Raw genomic sequence first — 13,043 nt, 5'->3', positions numbered from 1 at the left:
TCTATAGCATAAGCGAACTGGGACTGGGAAGACAGCTTTTCCCCTCAGTCTTGACCATGTCCTAAGACAAGGGGCATCATTTTCATTACAGAAAATGCCCTGCCCTCTACCACACAGACACACCATGAGAAGAAATAAGGTATTAAAGGTTTTTATATTTTTCACATGTATCTAGTAAACAAAACTAGAAGTACTATGTTATATGAAGGAGATTGACAACAGTCTCCATGGGAAAAAACAGTGTTGTAGAGCTGGGATGTACAAAGCAAACAAAAAGGAAATGGGGATTTAAATGAATATTTTATTTTTAGTGGCAGTTACAGAACTGCTGTGTCACCGGTTAGGCAGTCAGGCTACAGAGTAACCTATATGCCAAATTTAAATATATACATATTAGTAAAATTACTGCAACAATTTATTTTCAGTGTGTAAACATGATGGTGGTGATAGCATTTTTGCTTGCTTACATAGCAGAAATGCATAGAGTACAATATGCTAGTATCAGGCTATTTGGTAATATGGTAGTAGCAGGATATTTACTTGAAAAAAAAATCAACTAAGTTAATTTATGCCAAGTCAGAAGTAAATTAAGCTGACCACCTCTCTAAACCTCCGCCAACAAAGTAAGCATAATGCACAAGAATATACAACCGTTGTTAATCAATACTATTTAGTAATGAAGAAAAGAGCACTGGCTAAGGAACAGAATCAGGATTCAGATCATTTTTGTTCTACTTTTGTCTATGCCAGTGACTTCCTGTGTGACTGGCTATGCCACAACTTTTCTTCACCTCTCTTTCTACAGGTGTAAATGGGATTTGTAATACACAACTACCATAACGGCCTAAACAACCATAAAGGCCTAAATTATTAAGAACAGTAAAGCTCTGAGTTCAGAGGAAAAGAGCTAATGTAACATTTAGCATATAGGTACTTACTTAGATTTCAGGGGTATGAAAAACACATGAAACTATTAAAAGAAAAAACAAAGGGTGCTCCCCGCCCCCTCTCGAAAAACAGCACTTTACTTTAAACTTGGTGCATTCTGGAACCGAGCCCTGTGCATGCCCAGAAGAGGCAGCGTGTTGCTTCAACCTGGCTCACCTGACACCTATAAAGACCGGGTGCTTTAGTGGGGCTTTTTTGGTCCTTTTTGTTTTTGAACATCTGCAAGCAGCAATAGAATCATTTTTCTTAACAATGTACACATTTAACAATATGTTAATGGTGACTTGTATTTAATAAAAAAAGATGAAAAAAATGTCGAAGAACTGACCAAATACTATTCACTTTCTATCAAGTTGTGGAGATGACATACACGCATATAGACAACTTTTAAAGTGTAAATTATTTGGAAAAGGACCAGGAAAAGCTGTATGAGACAGAACTTTGAATAACTCTGTTAACTGTTTGAAGGACCCCTTAAAGGGATGTAAGCGTACTATTATTAGTATTGTTATTGCTGTTGTTATTATTATTAATTGATTACTTAAATATTTAATTAAGTGCTGTAAAAATGGTCAGTTTCCTCCATAGGTTTTTCATTGCATATCTACTGTTGGGTATCTAAACAGGAAGGAAAATGTTACAAAAAATATTTTCATGCTCACTGTCAAGCAAATATCTACCATTTGGAGAAATGAACTGACATTGTTGAATGACACACCACCAACTCAGGCCCCTGACACATTAGTTGTGCCATAAATGGGAAGGGATCTACATGTACAACTGATTTAAGGTGCTATAAAATGGCAAATCAGCCATAAAAATGTTCCACCTGTAATGGAGTACATTTTTATGGCTGGTCTGTATGGTGCCTTAAATTGAATGTGTGGTATGTCCACAGATTGGGGCAGTTTGAGGTGGATGCCTGACAATCAAGTGATTGTCAGAATCAGCTTGGGAAAGCCCTGGGTCTCCTCCAGTGCTCACAATCAACTGACTGTCAGCACCAGCTCCTGGGGCAGCCCACATTCTGCAGCAGTTCTTCTGGTTCTCTTTGAACACCCACAGTCTAAAGTCCCCAGCAGCGAAAGCCCTTCAGCTCTCCTTGCTGGAAGCCTCTAATCCCATGCACCCAGCAGCCCCTCCAGAACTGCCAGATGCAGAGTTTAAATTCCCAGAGAAGGGAGTCCTTAAACCAGCCCCAGTGCTGTCCTGAGTTTCCAAATGATCCCAGAACTGTCCTGTGGTCAGGGCCGACACTCAGACAACTTTGGGACAGCCCTGAATCGTGGTGGGGGAGGTGTGCCATGAGCACTGCACTTTCAACTTGGTGGTGCAGGGGAAGCCTGGGATCATGATCCACCTGCACTGGCACGGAAAAAGGGTACAACTGGGATCTGATCCCTGACCCCCAAACTGCATTTTCTGCCATGTACATGTGACCTCAGAATTACAGAAATTGAAGTATGGAAAAAATCAGTTCATCAGACCCTACGAATTTGTTCAGAGGGTACAAGTTGAAAAACAGGACACCTGAGACTCCTTAAAAAATTGTGTAAAAAAACAGCTGATCAACCCACTGGGCTTTGTAGTGATAATTCCCAGAGAAGCAATGCTAACTGAAACTATCTACAGAAAAGGTGGAAAGTCCAGATTAATATCCACAGAATGTCAGTGCAGCAAAACACCCTTTTAATCTCGGTCAACTCCAGACCCTGGGAACACAGCCATTTCTCACTTCTAAAAACAAACAAACAAAACCCTGAAACTCTGGCTTTCTATGCCTTTTTTCCATAAGAACACCACACTTCTAACTCCATTTTCTTCTCTGTGCCGTAAGCACTTTATTACAGTCTGTTTGTAGACTGAAGAGAAACAGAAAATAACTCCAGTACTAATGCTAGAGCTCATATAATCCACTGCATTTTGATTCACATACAACCTTTCTAACTTACTTTCACAGTTCTTTCCCTGTTCTATTCGGGACATCAATTCCACATTTTACGTACGAACCCCAACACCCTCTTGCTTAGGCACACTTCTGGTCTTAGTCAAAGTATGCCGTCTCCCTCCCTTCCATAGTCACAACCAGCCACCATAGCTCCACCCCTTAGTAGCTCTGCCAACATCTCCATTATAAATGATCTACTTTCAAAGCTTCATAGTAACTCATCCATAAAAAAAATCACTTCATACAGATACTTGGCACACCAAGTTATGAACACACTGGGGGAAAAACAATGTTTAAATTATAGGATGCAAACAAATATTCAGAGCTGAATTTTGTGTTTTTATGTGTAGGTCATACAGCCTAAAACAGTTTCATTTTTCTCAATGTAATTTTACAGTTTATTCATCCAGAAACTAAACTAGGCACTTTTGGTATTTGTATAGCGGACAGAAGTGGGAATGTACATGGCTTTTATAATGGTGCATAAACAGTCTCTGAACATAATCTGAAGAATTAAATTCTACTTCTAAATACTGCCTATTGAAGGTACAGGCTTTCCTAAAATCCAGCAATGTTTCACCACCAATTCCTTCAAAGCATCCTCTCTTTTCCAATATTAGTATAGCCTAAAAATAGAAAATAGGTTCAGATTTTTTTGCATCCCAATGCCAAGGCATTCAATCGCTGAAATTATTTTGTATGAGAGAATATATGCAGGGACCTATGTGACCTCCATCACTGTTTTACTTAAGCACATCACAAATATTAATGCATAAAAAATATGCACATGTAAGCATTTAAGAGAGAGTTATAAAACTGATCCCATTACGCTTAATAGTATTCTACAACACAAGGGCCAGGTACAGACATTACACTTTTACCAGTATAAGCGATCAGAGACCAGTCTAGACCCATAACAGAACAGAGGTTTGGCACACAAAACTGGTCTATACCTGTAAGAGAACAAAAGTTTGACACACAGACTGGCTTAAAAATGGTGTAACCCAGTCTAAGATCCCACCCACCCCAGGCAAATGTGTGTTCTTTTTGCTACTGATGTAAACTATGGTGTTTACAGAAAACTGTGCAACTTAGATCGATTCCACCTCAGGCTTTTTGAATGTCTGTACCTAGCCAAGTAGTCTCACTGAGGTCAATGAAACTACTATTCACTGTGAATAAGAGGACACAATCTGGCTCTAAGACAGTAATTCTCATCTATGCTAGACTCAAGGCACCCCTTGGAAAATGCCAGCCTTTAGTTTCCACTTGTTTTGTGACTACAGAAAAAATAATAGAGCAATTCTTCTATTGCAAAGAACTCAGACCACAATAAATCAAAATGGTTTTAACACTATGGATTCCTATTTGAAATCTCTGGGTTTCTCTGGTGAATCATGTTTGCACAGCTAACAGTGCTAATATTGCATGGCACCTCATGGCACCCTTGAAAGTATCTCTAGATACCGCACAGTGTGACAGCACCCTAGCTGAGAATCACTGTTCTAACGGCAACTGGACTTTGCCCAATTGCCAACCCCAAGAGCATCGCTGAAAACATCCCATTCCATTTCTCCCCCACCCAAACTTCCAAGTTCCTGCTGGCTTAGAGTAGCCCTAAGCATATGCCCTAGCACTGCTCATAGGCTCGGTTTTGAACATGCTTCTTGCTTCATACTCATAGCCCCTCTAAGCTGTCTACTTTGTCTGGCTTCCAGGCTTTGGCACATGCTGAGCAGAGGCAACTAGGCAATCCGTAATTCTTGGCATATTCTCATACACTGCTGAGAAGCAGAGCCTAAGGGTCTTGTCCAAAATTACACTGGAAGGTTATGACAGATGAGGGAACAGAAGCCGATAAGTCTGAGCCAGAATCATGTTAGTGGCATTACTGGGCTTCATTCCTCTGGTTCTTTTTTTTTTTTTTTTAATTGTTTCATTTATATTTATTTATTTATTTTACAGAGAAAACACAACAGCATCTTTACATATAGATATAATTTGCAAGAATTTTATGGAAAGTTGATGCAGGACACACACACTAGTTTGTTCTGATGTACTGATTTGCCCATGAAGATGTTAGTTTCCATTTAGAAAATTCATTTCCCACACAAATAGACATGTTGTCTGGTCAGTCAGGATGCTATATTGTTTATATCTCAACCTATGCAAAAAGATTGCTAAACTGTACATATATTCCTAAATCACTGCTACCATAAAATACAATTCTACCTTCTTTACCAGAAGTATGTCAAAACCTGTGTTTAAGAAAGCTTGCCTTGCTGAAGGCAGACAAGGTTCTTTGGCTAAATGTGGTATCTTTTATTAGGCTAACTAAATAGTTGGAAAAATTGTTCTTTGCAAGCTTTCAGGCACAAACACCCTTCCTCAGGCATAGGGAGAGTCTGATGTTCTGTGTTCTCCTAGGTAGAATAGAAGCCAATATACAAAATGCAGGTCTATGAAAATGCAAATGCGTGGCAGTGAGGATCAGAGGGAAACAGGTGTGAGACAGGTAGATAAGATGGGAAATGGGGGGAATGCTGACCTGGTGTTAGAATATAGCTGGTAAAATGTACAGAGGTTACTTGGGGTTATCGGATGGCAGGCAGGTTATAATGTGCCATAAATCCAATGTTTATATTTAGTCCATGATCTTTTTGTACCCAGATTTATGAAAAGTGTTTTGTAAATTCTCTTGACAGATTAGAACTGAGAGACTGGAGAGAGAGAGGTTGCCTTATGAGAAGTGTGCACCCACAGATAATTGGATATTTTTGTCTCTGATAGATTTTGGGTGTGCATTCACTCTGGTATGCAATTGTTGTTTGGTTTCTCCTACATATTTTCCAGCAGGGGATTTGGTGCACTGGATGAGATATATTATAATTCTGGAGGTGCAAATGTAAGATTCAGGAATGGTAATTGTTCTGTTGTGGGTATGGTTATTGTGTAAGCATTGGAGATGAGTTGGCAGATTTTACATGTCTTGTCCCAACATGGTCTGGATCCATTCCGTGTGCTTTGGGCCATAGGAAGTTTGCTTCTGATGATGAGATTGGTGAGATTTGGTGCTTGTTTAAAGGCGAGGATGGGTGGTTCTAGAAAGATCTCTTTAAGAATTGGGTCTTCTTCTAGTATGGGTTGCAATTAGAGGTGCACCAATACATTGGTCTGATATTGGATTGGCACCAATATAAAGAAAATTGAATGTATGGGAAATCAGTCTGATGTGGCTGATAAATGTCCTTTGCACATGCGCAGCCGCAGTGCAGCATGTAGGTGGTGAGGAACACAGCCTGACAGCTTGGAGAGCTATGTGCAACTGGTAAATCTGTTGTGGTGGAAGGGAAGGGGGAAGGGAAAGGAAATGTGCGGGCAGATCAAGGCCCCTGCGATGAGGGAGTGGGTAGGGGGCTGGAGATGCCCAGCCAGGGTTCAGCATGGGACAGATCCATGGCTCATCCAGGGGCGCAGGCGGCTCCCACTGCTGCAAGCACCATGGGAGGGCATGGGGGGCATGTGCCTTCCCAGCATGCCCCCCCCACCAGTTCCATCGCACACCAGGCAGCCCAGCTCCAGCCTTAATCCCTCCCTCCCCACAGGGACCTTGATCTGCACCCTGCCACACCCCTCCTCTTCCACCACAACAGATTTACCAGCCTGATGCTGCTCTTCAAGCTGCCAGGCTGCATATCAAAAATTGGATTGGTATCAGCTGATATGCCTCCTTAAAAATCAGCTATCAGTATCAGCCCCATCTCTATCTGTGTGCCCCTAGCTGCAACTGAGGATTTTCCATACAGATTCCAGGGAAAGATGGTATGTCATAACTAATGGTGTGCGACTTGTTGGGATTTTCTTTTTGTAGTGCAGCAATTGTTCACATGGCATCTGGGTGGCTCTTTCAAAAGTGTGATCTCTCTCTCTGGAGGAGTATCCTTGTTGAGTGAAAGCCCTTTTGAGATTTGCAAGGTGATGATCACGGGTGTTCTCCTCAGTGCAAATTCGGCAGTATCAGAGGGCTTGCCCATATACCACAGCTTTCTTGGTGTGTTTAGGGTGATTGCTGGTTCTGTGTAGATATGTATGTTAGTCTGTGAGTTTCTTGTATATGGTGGTTTGTATTTTACCATTCTGGATATTGATCATAGTGTCTAAGAAGAAAATGTTGATGCTAGCGTATTCAAGACAGTCTGATGGAGGGGTGATGATTATTGAATTAGTGATGGAAAATCAATCAGATTGCAGGTTTTCGATCCAAATGATGAAGATGTCATCTATATATCTTAAGTATAGCATGGGTTTGATGATGCAGTTCTTGAGGAATTGTGGTCCATAAAAAAGTTGGCATATTGTGGGGATATTTTGGTGCCCATAGCTGTGCCCATGGTCTGGAGGAAGTATTGGTTATTGAAAGTGAAGTTGTTGTGCCTCGCTGAACACATTTTTTTGCTGATTAATGGAACGTATGTTCCCCTGATGCTTTTTTCTTTTATTCTTTTTAATGATAAGGAATAAAAGGTAACAGACTTTCAACAGACACTGACATCTGCAAGCAGAGTTTTTCAGCATGGAAGGATTAAAAGCTGGATCTTTGCTGACCTGTCACTACTTAAGCAACAGATTCTAATCTAAAGCCCCTGGCACATGTTACACTTAGCCATGATTAACCAGTTAATCACATCTTAAGTTACTACCCAGCTACACATTAATGCAAATAACGGTGTGATGAAATAAGGAATAAGCCACAAAGTTATTCCACAAAAAGTATAATAGCTCTGTGGCTGGTCTATCATGCTCCCTTAATTGAACGTGTAACCAGGCTGGGGCTCTCAGCAGGGGTAAGGCCCCATGGCTCTGCTCCCCTTCAGCTGATGGGGCTCCCAGTTTCTGGGGCAGCCTAGAAGCTGAGTGGTCAGCTGATCCAGGCCTCCAGCTGCAAGGGTGCAACATGTGCTCCCAAGGCTGGGAGCCACTGGTTGATGGGTCTCCTATCTGTAGGAGCGCATGGGTGAGCCCCAAAGGCTGGAAGCCCCATTAGCTCCCAGCAATGGGAGCTTGCTGCTTGCCAGAAATAAGGCATAATGGGCTTTAATGTTTGATTCTGCTATTACATCTCCTGCCACGCACATGTGGCAGGGCTGAAAGCACAAATAGCAATCCCACATCCGATTCCATTGTGCCTTTACTTGCATATCTGCTTATTCCTGGAGGTAGATGACAGATTTCTTCACTGAACAGCAACTGAAATGACACTATTTTAGGTTTTGCTTTGGTTAGTTGCAAGGAACTTAAAGGACATTTAGTTATGAAAAATAATTTTGAACAGAATGGTCATGATTTTATTCAGTTGAAAATAGAAGGCTAAATAAAAATAATCCTGTAGGTAAGGTTTTCAATCTCCAAAGGGCAACTATTGAGAAATCAAGGGAACTCATTAGTGAAGAACTTACATTCTTCACTTGAATGTGGAGCAGCACTTGGGATTTCTTTCAAATTAAAGGTGCAAAAATCATCTGGAAGCTGCATTCTCAGCAAGAAGAAAATACTTGTATGAGAGGCTACAGGATGAATAAATACTTGTATGAGAGGCTACACGACTTGCTGAGCTATATGTACATGGCAGTCCCAGTTCGGACACAAGGGTGTCCTCTGTTAGATACTGAGGATCACACAGGGGAGGGCTATGTCCCAGATCCTGGAGAAGCCCTATGCCCTGAGACTCACCAGGATCTGGCACCTTAAAGAGCAGGGGCTTTAGGGCAAGGCTCTTTAAGGTGATGGATCATGGCAAGCCCAAATACCAATGCCAATAATCAGCTACTATCAGCATTGGGACCAGGGCATCCCCAGTCAGGTTCCAGACATGGATCTACCCAGGTTCCAGTGCCGACAATCAGCTGATTGATGGATGATGGAGCACACCACATGTTCAATTAATGGTGCATTTGTTGAGGAATATCTTTGTGGATGGTTTGCCATTTTACGGTGCCATAAATTTGATAAACGTGTGGCACCTTGCTATGTATGGCACAATTAACACATTAATCCTGCCAGAAATGCAAACATGTGCCAAGGGCCTTAGAATTCTGGATGCATAGGGAGAATTGCCAAAAGTCAAATTCAATTGGCATAAGGAAATGAAACCAAGCAGTAAAGGTTTTCTGCCAATATAAATAGAGAGAGAACAAAAATCTCTCTCTTAAGCTACTGTGCAGTGAAATTCAGATTGAGATTAAAAAATAATTTAGGCATGGGTTGAAAACTAAATGAATACTTCTTCTCAGTTTCCAGGACAGACAGAATGGCTGTATGGGTAGTGGGAATGAGAGCCTAGAAAAAAAACTACCATATGCTATATATATTTATGTTTGTAGAACTGAAGAACAACATGCGGTCAAGCTTATTAGGTTCAAATCATAAGGCACAAATACCCCTCTCTCTCTTTCAGAATTTTTAAGGTTCTCACTCTTGAAATTACAAGGCCAGTGGAAAGAAGCCTATCAAATTGGTAGTACATATATAGAATTAGGGCTAGGGAAAAAAACGTAATCCAGGCAATCACTGCATTCTGCATACTATGCAAGGCTTGAGAACAAGTTTTGAGACAGGATAATTAAAACATGGGAAGTAAACAGGAAAAGAATAACATGCAGCACAGGTTTACTAAAAGTTGATTATATCAGATGCCTCTGGTAATTTTTGAAGAAATAACTGATTTTCTAAGACAAGAGAAACGATGTTGAACTACTGTATCTGGACTTGAGTACATCACTTGAAACAGTACCACGTGTTGACCTGAAAACAATGGTTAATAGAAGAATTATAAAGTGGATTAGGAAATGGCTAAGAGGCAGACAATAACAGCTTGTACTGAAAGGGGAACTATCAGAATGGAGGAAGGGGTATTTTGGAGTTCCTCCAGAATGGGCCTTGGGACTGATGTACTGTCAAGAAGCAGCCTCATTCAGTCTCCCTCTGCTGAAGGCCCCCCTGAAGGCAGCCCTGGCATAGCTTCACAAGGGGTAAGTCTCTGGTTTGAGAGTTTTACTTCTCTAGTTTGAGAGTTTGGCTGCCCCAGCTATCCATAGCACCCTCTGCTCTTTTTTTGCAGAGCCAAGGGGGAGCGGAAGGAGGGAGTCTGAGTGCTGATATCCCAAACAGTTTGGCAGACTGCTCAACTCAAAAGCTCGTCTAACTTTATCCCAACTACTGAATTGATCTGATAAAATAAAACCTTTACTTCCATAATTTCTGGACTATCGTGGCTACAATATCACTCTAACACTACAGCTTTATTGTGCCATTGCAGTTCACTCTGTCCTGCCTTGAACTCTGCCCTTCCTGGGACTACTCTCTGCACACTGTTCTCCCTGGGACTTTGTGTGTGTCCCTCCTGGGACTACCCTGTCTCTCTTTCAGCTCTCTCTGAACCTCACTCTTTCTCCTCAGGCCTACTCAGCCATCCTCGCAACAAAACTGTTACCGTACAATAGTATTCAACACTGGGACTAACAGATGCCCAACAAAAATAAACAATGTCATTGAGAACCAATCAGGAAGCAGTTTGTGGATCCTACTGCCAGGCACAGACTACCATCTCCCCCCAGGGTGAAAAGGGCACATCATGTCATAAACCTGTGGGGCCAGGCTCCATCTCATCAACTTGGCACTAGTACATTTTAGCACCAAACACTTCACCAGGAACTCCTTTTACATCTGATAAGTCTGGAGCAATTACCTGTCCAGGTGCATCTTGGGGCTGACACACAAAATGTTGGGATCTGAATTACTTGTTATGACTCAGGAAAGAGACTAAGAAGGCATTGTAGACAGTTCTCCAAGGTCAACAGCTCAATGAGCAGCAGCAAAAAAAAGAGCCAATAAAATGCTGGGCATCATTAAGAAAGGAACTGAATACAAAACGGAGAACATTATCAAGCCATTATACAAATCCAAAGGGAGTGGACAAACTGAATAGGGATTGTTATGCACCAGGTCCCAGAATACAGGAGCCAAGGAGCACACACTGAAATTAGGAGACAGGTTTAAAACTAGCAAGGGAAAGTTTTTTGTTTTTTGTTTTTTTTATGTAGTGGACAGTTAACATGTGGAACTCCTTACTACGGGGGGTCATTGAGGCAAGTAGTATAGTCAGATTTAAAAAGGGACTAGTCAAATTTGGGGATGATAGATCAATTAACAGCTAGTTGGAAATGTTTCCTCTGGCACCTCTAAACCAATGATGGTGGATGCCAGGGAGGTAGGGAATAGGGACAGGTCACTTGAAATATAATCTGGTTCAATGCTCTCCCTCTAATCACTCCTGCCACTCTCAGAGACAGAACACTGAGTTAGATGGAACACTGGTCTGACCCAGTATGGCACCTCTTATAACCTTATTTGCATTAATAGCCTCATCACAAAAAACTGGAATGTGTAAATGAATGTTAATACAATGCTGGAGGTGCTAAGACGACATAGGAGGACCAGAATTTTATTCAGAAGAAACAAATGGTCTTGAGGTCTATTTAACAGTAACAGCCATTTAACTGTAGAAAGTATAAGATAATGCACTTAAGGATTAATGAAAACAATCCTGTCTATAAACTGGGGACTCAACAACTGGAAGGGATGGAGGAAGAGCAAAACTTGATCACAAATAACTAGGCCACTGATGTGACACAGCTATGAATAAAGTGACCGTAATCCTAGTATATTTCAGACAAGGTATTTCCAGCAGACACCAGGGAATACCATAGTGCAAAGTTCTGGCAAGATCTCATTCAGAATACTGAGTACTATTCTAGTCGCCTCTGCTCACCAAAAATGAAATCAAACTGGAAGAGGGGAAGGGAAGGGTTACTAGAATGATCCGAATAGAGACTCTCTTGCAAAAGGCAAATCTTGGCATTTTTAGACTAGTAAAATGGATGCTGAAAGGGGATATGATTGCTATCTATAAATAAATTGGTGGCAGGATAAATACCAGTGATGGAGAGGAGCTATTTAAGCTAAAGGACAACATTGGCAAAAAAAAGAGAAGTAAACTGACCAGAAATACATTTAGGCTAGAATTTAGAAAGTTTGCTGCCACCAAAAGAGGGATGCTCTGGAACAGCCTTTTGACATTAGTGAGGGATAAGAAACCTAACTGGTTTAAGATGAAGTTTGATAATTCTAATAAAAGTATTATATGATATGGATCACTGAAATAACAGGACTGAACTCAATGATCCAAGAAGTCTCTTCCAGTCATATCTATGCCAATCACAGGGCATATGCACAAAATCCTTCTTCTTCAGCTAAGAATAAATGGAATAAACATTATTTTAGGAAATCTGCAACAATCCAGACCCAAGGACTGCTTACAGATGTTAAAAAAATGGCGCTTTACTTTAAACTCGGCGAACTCCCACACTGAACTCACGAAAGAGGCATCGCGTTAGTTGGACCTAGCTCGCCCAATGTCTGTATAAATTGGGTGCTTTAGTGAGGGTTTTTTGGTGCTTTTATCTAATAGCTGATTGAATCAAAAAGCCCTGATAAAGTGCCCAATCTATAGATGCTGCAGAGCTGGGTTGAATTATCACTCCGATTCTGCCAGTAACGTGCAGTTGGGGGGTTTTTTGTTTTTTTACATGTCTGTAAGCAGCCAAGACGACAAAATATATTACATTCAAATGATTAAAGTATTTTTGTTTGTATTTAGGCAGAATCAAGATTTTCCCTAACTTGTACATGTTATTTAGTATTTGATAATGAAGTTCAAACTTCAGGAATATATTATCTTTTTTTATGGTACTTTTAGGGTCTCCTCTTTTTTAAGGGTACTTAAGAAAAGCATCACCATGATCGTTTGAAGAATATGGTGTCAATATGCCAAAAAGGTGCTCAGGCTCCATGTCTATTGAGTATTTCAAGTTAAGAAGTTAAAACTATCCACCTTTGGCTTTTATATTGGGGTTTTTTTGTTTCAATCCATCATCAGGAACGCTGTTGCTTGCAAACTTAGAAACAATCACCTTCCTGCATGAAAACTATATTACATTAGAGTTAACCAAGATTTCAGTACCTAAAAGACAACAAAATCATCTATTTTCCGGATGTGCGTTGTGTATTCAACAGGGCATTTACACTTACA

The 13,043-nt window shown here is 40.9% G+C and overlaps 1 protein-coding gene across 1 annotated transcript in view; it reads right to left on the bottom strand.

Annotated features, from left to right (window-relative positions):
- Window positions 1–13,043, bottom strand: part of POLA1 (DNA polymerase alpha 1, catalytic subunit) — a 319,768-nt gene that overhangs the window by 39,795 nt on the left and 266,930 nt on the right. The window lies entirely within an intron of this gene.

This window comes from Alligator sinensis, unplaced genomic scaffold (genome assembly GCF_000455745.1).
Source record: "Alligator sinensis unplaced genomic scaffold, ASM45574v1 scaffold348_1, whole genome shotgun sequence".
Lineage (NCBI taxonomy): Eukaryota > Metazoa > Chordata > Crocodylia > Alligatoridae > Alligator > Alligator sinensis.
This window is presented reverse-complemented; position numbering and strand designations above follow the sequence as displayed.